At 38.5% G+C, this 6268-nt stretch overlaps 1 long non-coding RNA gene across 2 annotated transcripts; it reads right to left on the reverse strand.

Moving 5' to 3' along the window:
* Nucleotides 1-1021: 1021 nt before the first annotated feature.
* LOC141834211 (uncharacterized) lies at nucleotides 1022-3282 on the reverse strand. Of its 2 annotated transcripts, XR_012602273.1 has the most exons (7): nucleotides 3121-3282; nucleotides 2937-3037; nucleotides 2674-2761; nucleotides 2024-2276; nucleotides 1747-1949; nucleotides 1501-1664; nucleotides 1022-1080 (listed from the first exon to the last, which is right to left on the reverse strand). It is a non-coding gene; the product is annotated as an uncharacterized LOC141834211 (long non-coding RNA). The 2 variants fall into 2 exon arrangements; XR_012602272.1 differs by having other exon boundaries at nucleotides 2937-3276.
* Between the last annotated feature and the right edge of the window lie 2986 nt (nucleotides 3283-6268).

The raw sequence follows: 6268 nt of genomic DNA on the forward strand, positions 1-6268 counted from the left end.
GGATGTAAAAATTGCTTTCCTTAATGGTGAACTTAACGAGGAAATCTATATGGTTCAGCCAGAAGGTTTCATTGCTGAAGGCTAAGAAGGAAAAGTATGTAGACTTAGAAAGTCTATATACGGGCTAAAGCAAGCGTCAAGATAATGAAATATAAAGTTTAATGAAGTCGTTTTAACTTATAATTTCAAAATGATCAATGAAGATCATTATGTTTTCCTGAAAAAGGAAAAAAGGAAAGTATGTCATTTTATAATTAGATGTTGATGATATGCTAATAGCAAGAAACACTACAAGGAAAAAAGGATTTCCCGGCGGTTTAAAAATCGTTTAGCGGCGGTTTGGAACCGCCGCAAAATCATTTCCCGGCGGTTTACCAAACCGCCGCTGATACCGGTGTCGTTAAACCATTTAGCGGCGGTTCTAGAGAACCGCTGGAATAACCGCCACTAAAGTAGATTTCCCGGCGGTTATTTTTGCGGCGGTTCAAAATATTTCCCGACGGTTTGTTTAGTGGCGGTTAGAAATGATTTCCCGGCGGTTATTTTTTGCGGCGGTTCAAAATAATTTCCCGGCGGTTCTTTTACCGGCGGTTCGAAATACTTTCCCGGCGGTTTTCCAAAACCGCCGCGAAATAGTTTCCCGGCGGTTTGCCAAAACCGCCGCGAAATGGTTTCCCGGCGGTTTGCTAAAACTGCCGCGAAATAATTTCTCGGCAGTTTAAGCTTTGAGTGTGCAATTACAGAATTTTCAGCCTGCGATAATTTTTATAAATAAATAGAAAAATTAAACAAAAATTGTAATAAATAGAAAATTTTACTAGCATTAATTTCTTGCAAAACTAGTGAACAAATATGAGTCATTACATATAGATATCAAAGTTGTCAAATGTCAAATATAGTGAATTTAGGTTACAAAAAAACTGAAACTTTGCTTGGTTACAAAAAAACTGAGAAATTTCTCTAGCTTTCTCAGATGTCAAATCCTAGAAATAGATCTTTTCCTTTAACCAGGTTGCAAATTTTACTTTTTGAAAAGTAGTCATCTTTGGAGAGCTCTTCAAACTTGTAAAATAGTCATGCCTACACAAGTACAAAAAAAATTTGAAAAGACAAACTATAACCTAAAGATCACTGAAATGAATGTTATTATTTATCACAAAATTATGGACATTCCGTTGACACTACTAAGAACAAACAAACGTGTCAACAATAAAAAACTCTACAGCAACATGGACTTGTAACATGTGTTAGACTCTATTTCAAATGGAAAATGACAAACAGATGAGAAATTCAATCTAATAAATAAGAAAGAAAAAAAAATTAGAATAATCTCTATTTCTAATAAACAAGAAAGAATCTTCAAACTTGTAAAGTAGTCATGCCTGCACAAGTAAAAAAAAAAATTTAATCTCATCATCTAATTGAAGGGGCAGCCAAATCAATTTCCTTGGCTTTCAAAAGAAATTTAAAAGCTCATATCATCTTTGTAGGGAAAATTACCTCATCTTTCTGACCAGCTAACGCCTTAGCCAATGCATTCACTTCAACCACTTTTTGAGCAGCAAAAGCAAGCCATTACTTAATCTCATCATCTAATTTTGTTTCGTTGACAAGATCCACAGCAGTGTGCATGAGTGAGCATGATGTAGAGACAACAAGCTTATCTACAGGCAATTAACAAATTCTGTTAGCTGCCATTTTCAATACAAATGCAATTGGAAAGAGTGCAAGAGTTATCCAAATTACTTTTGCCAACAATTGCCTCAAGAGCAGCAAGGGTGGTGAGAGATGATGCAAGATCATTTGCCCAAATGTTCCTTCCATCAACAACTCCAGCAAAAAGATACTTTCCAGCAGGGAAGCCTACAGTCTTGATCAAATCAACTGTTTGTGTTCCACGAATAAGATCAAAACCAAAACCAGAGACGCTCTTCAAAGCAGTAATAGTCCTGAAAAATTCAAAATAATAATGATTTTTTCAAAGAAGATGCAATACTTTTTCACTCAATATGAGCAGACTAACTTGTATGTTTCTGCAGGCACATCAGCAAAATAAGTCTCAATAAGCACATCCAAGCCAGACAGTGATGATTCTAGATCCAAATAGGCCTTTGTGAATGCCTCTATCTGGTAGGATTGAAGATCCTTGACAAGTGTCGGCTCATCAAACTGAATCCATGAAGCACCAGCTACTTTCAGCTCAGCAATAACTTCCCTGTTGAAGATCCTTGACAAGTGCCGACTTCTCAACACCTCTAGCAGGTTTCAATTCCCAACTGTAGATAACAAAATCAGACAAATAAGTTGATCGATCAATAAGTAGCATAAAGTTCTTACAATCTTCAACCATACCAAACATTTGAGGAAGAAAAAGAATCAATCATGAATGTCAAAAAAAAAAGTCACTCACTTTGACAACAAAGGCTAACATGAGCACAAAACCAGTTAATTACCCATAGAAGTGATAGAACATAGGTTTATTAGAAAAGATAGTTTTAGCCATATGCAAAAATAAATCATTAGTGTAAATATTTCCAATTTAAATTTAACAAAGAAGACAAGCATAATTCATCAGCATGAATCAAAAAGATACTGGTAGAATAGGAACAACTGAATAAGAAAGGTCAAGCAAGAAAATTCAAGTTTAGTTGGAAAAAGAAGGAAAGAACATACCGCCTTTGCCTCTTTATATTCAGATACTGCCTTGTGAGAGGAGTATGAGAACTTTGTGTGTGGGCCCAACTCAGGGACAATGAAATGGCTATAAAGTAAATGTAATAATGCATCATCAGAAAGAATAAAATCAGACGTAACCAATTTCGATGAAGGAAGCTCAAGAGAACTTACTAGTTGTGGGGACAAAGCAATCAACATCCAAGGGAAACCAAGTATTCCAAACAAAAACTCATCCCTAAATCACGAAAATCCAAACCTACCTCAAAATCCAATCGGTCCAAGCCCTAGCGCCATTCCCCCCAAGCTGCTGCCGGCCGATTTCGAGAACCCTCCCACTGACTGATCAACTCCAAACCAAGCTCTACAAATCCGGCAGCACCAGATCTGAGATCAATAAACCCTAAGTCTCAAGAACCCTAGAAATTCAAGGATTTTCCAACTTACCGAGTCTCCCTCTTCCTCTGCGGTTTGCCGCCGTCTACAACCTTCTTCACCTCGCGAGCCGAACACCTTCCGGCAAGGTCGTCGGCAGTTCCTCCTTCGCCTTGGTAGCCCCTCCCGTCGGCGTCAGCGGCGAGAAAGGCACGAAGAAAGGAGCGCTATAGAGAATAGGGGATTTTATCGCAAGGGGAGGAAGAGCTTTCGGCGCTGTAGCTTCCCACCGAGAACCGGGTTTTCTTTTAAACCCACGTTAACGGGTTAGGGTTTAGTCTAGGATCGATTAGTCTAGACCATTAACCATATAACCCTAATTTTATTAACCCATTAATACTACTTAATTTACTAAATAGTAATTTAACTAAATCCCTAAATAATCTTCCATAAATTCCTTTTATTAAGGTTAACTTTTATTTACGATTAAATCCTAAATTTATTTCGGATAATAGCGGCGGTTTTAAGAACCGCCGCTAAATTTTTACCGCCGCTAAAAATTTGTTTTTACGGCGGTTAATTGAAACCGCCGGGAAAACGGATAATAGCGGCGGTTTTAAGAACCGCCGCTAAATAACCGCCGCTAAAAATTTATTTTTGCGGCGGTTAATTGAAACCGCCGGGAAAACGGATAATAGCGGCGGTTTTAAGAACCGCCGCTAAATAACCGCCGCTAAATCGTGATTTTTTAGTAGTGACTAGAAGACAGTGTAAAAGATTTTTAGATATCTGAAGGCGACGATAGATTATTGTCTCTATTTTCAATGGTCAGATATGAGCCTAAAGGGTTATTCAGATGCAGATTGGACTGGGGACCTGGATGATAGAAAATCTACATTAGACTATGTGTTCTTGTTGAATGATGGTGTCATCTCCTGGAATAGCAAGAAATAGACTTGTGTAGCCTTGTTGACTATGGAAGTTGATGAATATATGGCATGTTCAATGGTTGTACAAGAAGCAGTCTGGTTGAGATGGTTCTTGAAGCATCTGAAGATTGCTGAAGACAGTGGGAGTCCAGTGCTATTGGTAGTTTAATGTATACTATATTGTGTACACGTCCTGATATGTTGGCTTAGTTAACCGGTTCTAGTCAAACCCAGGACCAAAACACTAGAAGACAGTGTAAAAGATTTTTAGATATCTGAAGGCGACGATAGATTATTGTCTCTATTTTCAATGGTCAGATATGAGCCTATGTTGGAGTATACTGAAAAGACTAGCTCTTTTGTATATAAACATTTCATGAAATAAAGGAATCATGTTTTGGTCAAATGGTTGCAATAGATTAGACTTGTAACATGTCCCCTTAATTTACATTGTAGATAACATGGTGTCTGTGAGACACAGAAGATCATGATTATCAGCTCCTTGTAAATTATAAATTAAGGCTCACAACCAAGATGACTTTGGACAAACCATCGGGAACGGTTGTAGTGTAATTCAGTAACTGTCTATCTTGACTGTAGAATTACACTAGTACACTTTGTGTGTATTGAGTAGGACCATTGAGGTTGTTCAATTTACGCTGACTCATAAATTGAACAAGACCTCTGTTATTATACTTATGCACTCTTAATCCCGATATAATAAACGGGCGCATATATTTAGTAAACATCACTTTGATTTACCAAAGGGTGAGATCTTTCCGTCAGATCAAATATTCTCGGTAAGTTGGGTGATGTTACTATTTATATGGTGTGCCGTTAATTATAGAAGGAATCCGTGTCCCAGTAGGGCTGATGATGTCCCCTTGAAGAGCTCATAAGGATTGTCATGTCAAATCTTGCAAGTGGACTTAGTCCGACTGACAATAAGGATGAGTGGTACTATTCAAGGTCATAGATGTTGATTATTGAGTTGTCAGTGAACTCAGATAATTGACGGACATACGATATCTTAAACACGGGGAGCAATGCATAAAATAATAAGAAGGAACCCATAACGTAATTTGGGGATTGGATTGGTAGTGCAACAATGATCCTCTAGTGGAATGGATCGTTGTTGATGGATGTAGGTGTGTATTCGGGGTAGAATACGGGATCCGAAACCCATCAGAAGGCCAGATCCAATACCTCCTCGAGGTCCCTGCTGTAGCCTAAAGAAATCTCTAAAAGATGCAATCAAACGGATGAGATTAGTTCTCAGCCGTCGGATAAGATTTAACCGATGGATGAGATTGGTTCTCAACCGTAGGATGAGTTAGTGGATGAGATCAACTTGTATCCTTGGGATTAGATCAAGTTGCATCCAATGGATCGAAATAATAAAGAGGATCAAAAGAGATTAAATTAGAACCGTTGGATGAGATCTAGTTGCGTCCGATGGACGAGATCTCTTCGGTTCGGGCTTTTATTCTCTTTAGATGCGAAAATTGGTTCACAAGGTGAACCGAACCTCTCTTCCTATAAGCCCACGCCCAAGTGAATGAATTGTGTCCGTTGGATCGGAGCAATTAAGTTGTATTAAAGTAGATTATATTAGAACCATTAGATGAGGTTAAGTTGCATCCAATGGATGAGATCTCTTTGGTTCGGTTTTATTTCTCTTTAATACAAACTTGGTTCAGAAAATTAAACCAAACCAATCACCTCCTTAATTGGCCGGCCCTCCCCTCTTATCCATGAAGGTAATTTTAGAAACATTTTTTTAAAATAAAAACTGGAAGAGGCGGCCAAGGTAAATAAGGAAAGAATCGGTTTGCGGATAATTATTCTAGATTTGGATTTTATTTATGGAAATAATCCAAATTGATCCCTTGATCAAAGGGGGCGGCAATACCATGTTTAGGTGCATGGGAGGCTATAAAAGAGAGGGGGAGGGGGCGGCCAAGAGACACACAACAAGAATAAGCATACGAAATCTCTCCGATTTCGCAATTGCTTTGATTTTGTTCTCTTGGCCGGCCACTTCTAGTCTTCTTCTTCTTCTTTCTTTTGTGTTCTTCTCTTTTCTCTTGGTGGCCGCATGATATTGTCCACTTTGGGCCTAAGCCCTCATGATTTTGTTCTTGGGCTCTCCCCAAAAGGCCTCATGCCAAAGGAGATATTTTTCATCCTTTTAAACTCATGATCTTTCTCATGTGTTTTAGATGTGGGACTATGTTTGCACCCTTGCAACCCAACAGAAAACTCCCTCTTGAGGTGGTGGCCGGATCTAA

This window comes from Curcuma longa, chromosome 8, assembly GCF_044706935.1.
Source record: "Curcuma longa cultivar G26 ecotype Majalengka, Jawa Barat chromosome 8, ITB_CL_G26_1.1, whole genome shotgun sequence".
Classification (NCBI taxonomy): domain Eukaryota; kingdom Viridiplantae; phylum Streptophyta; class Magnoliopsida; order Zingiberales; family Zingiberaceae; genus Curcuma; species Curcuma longa.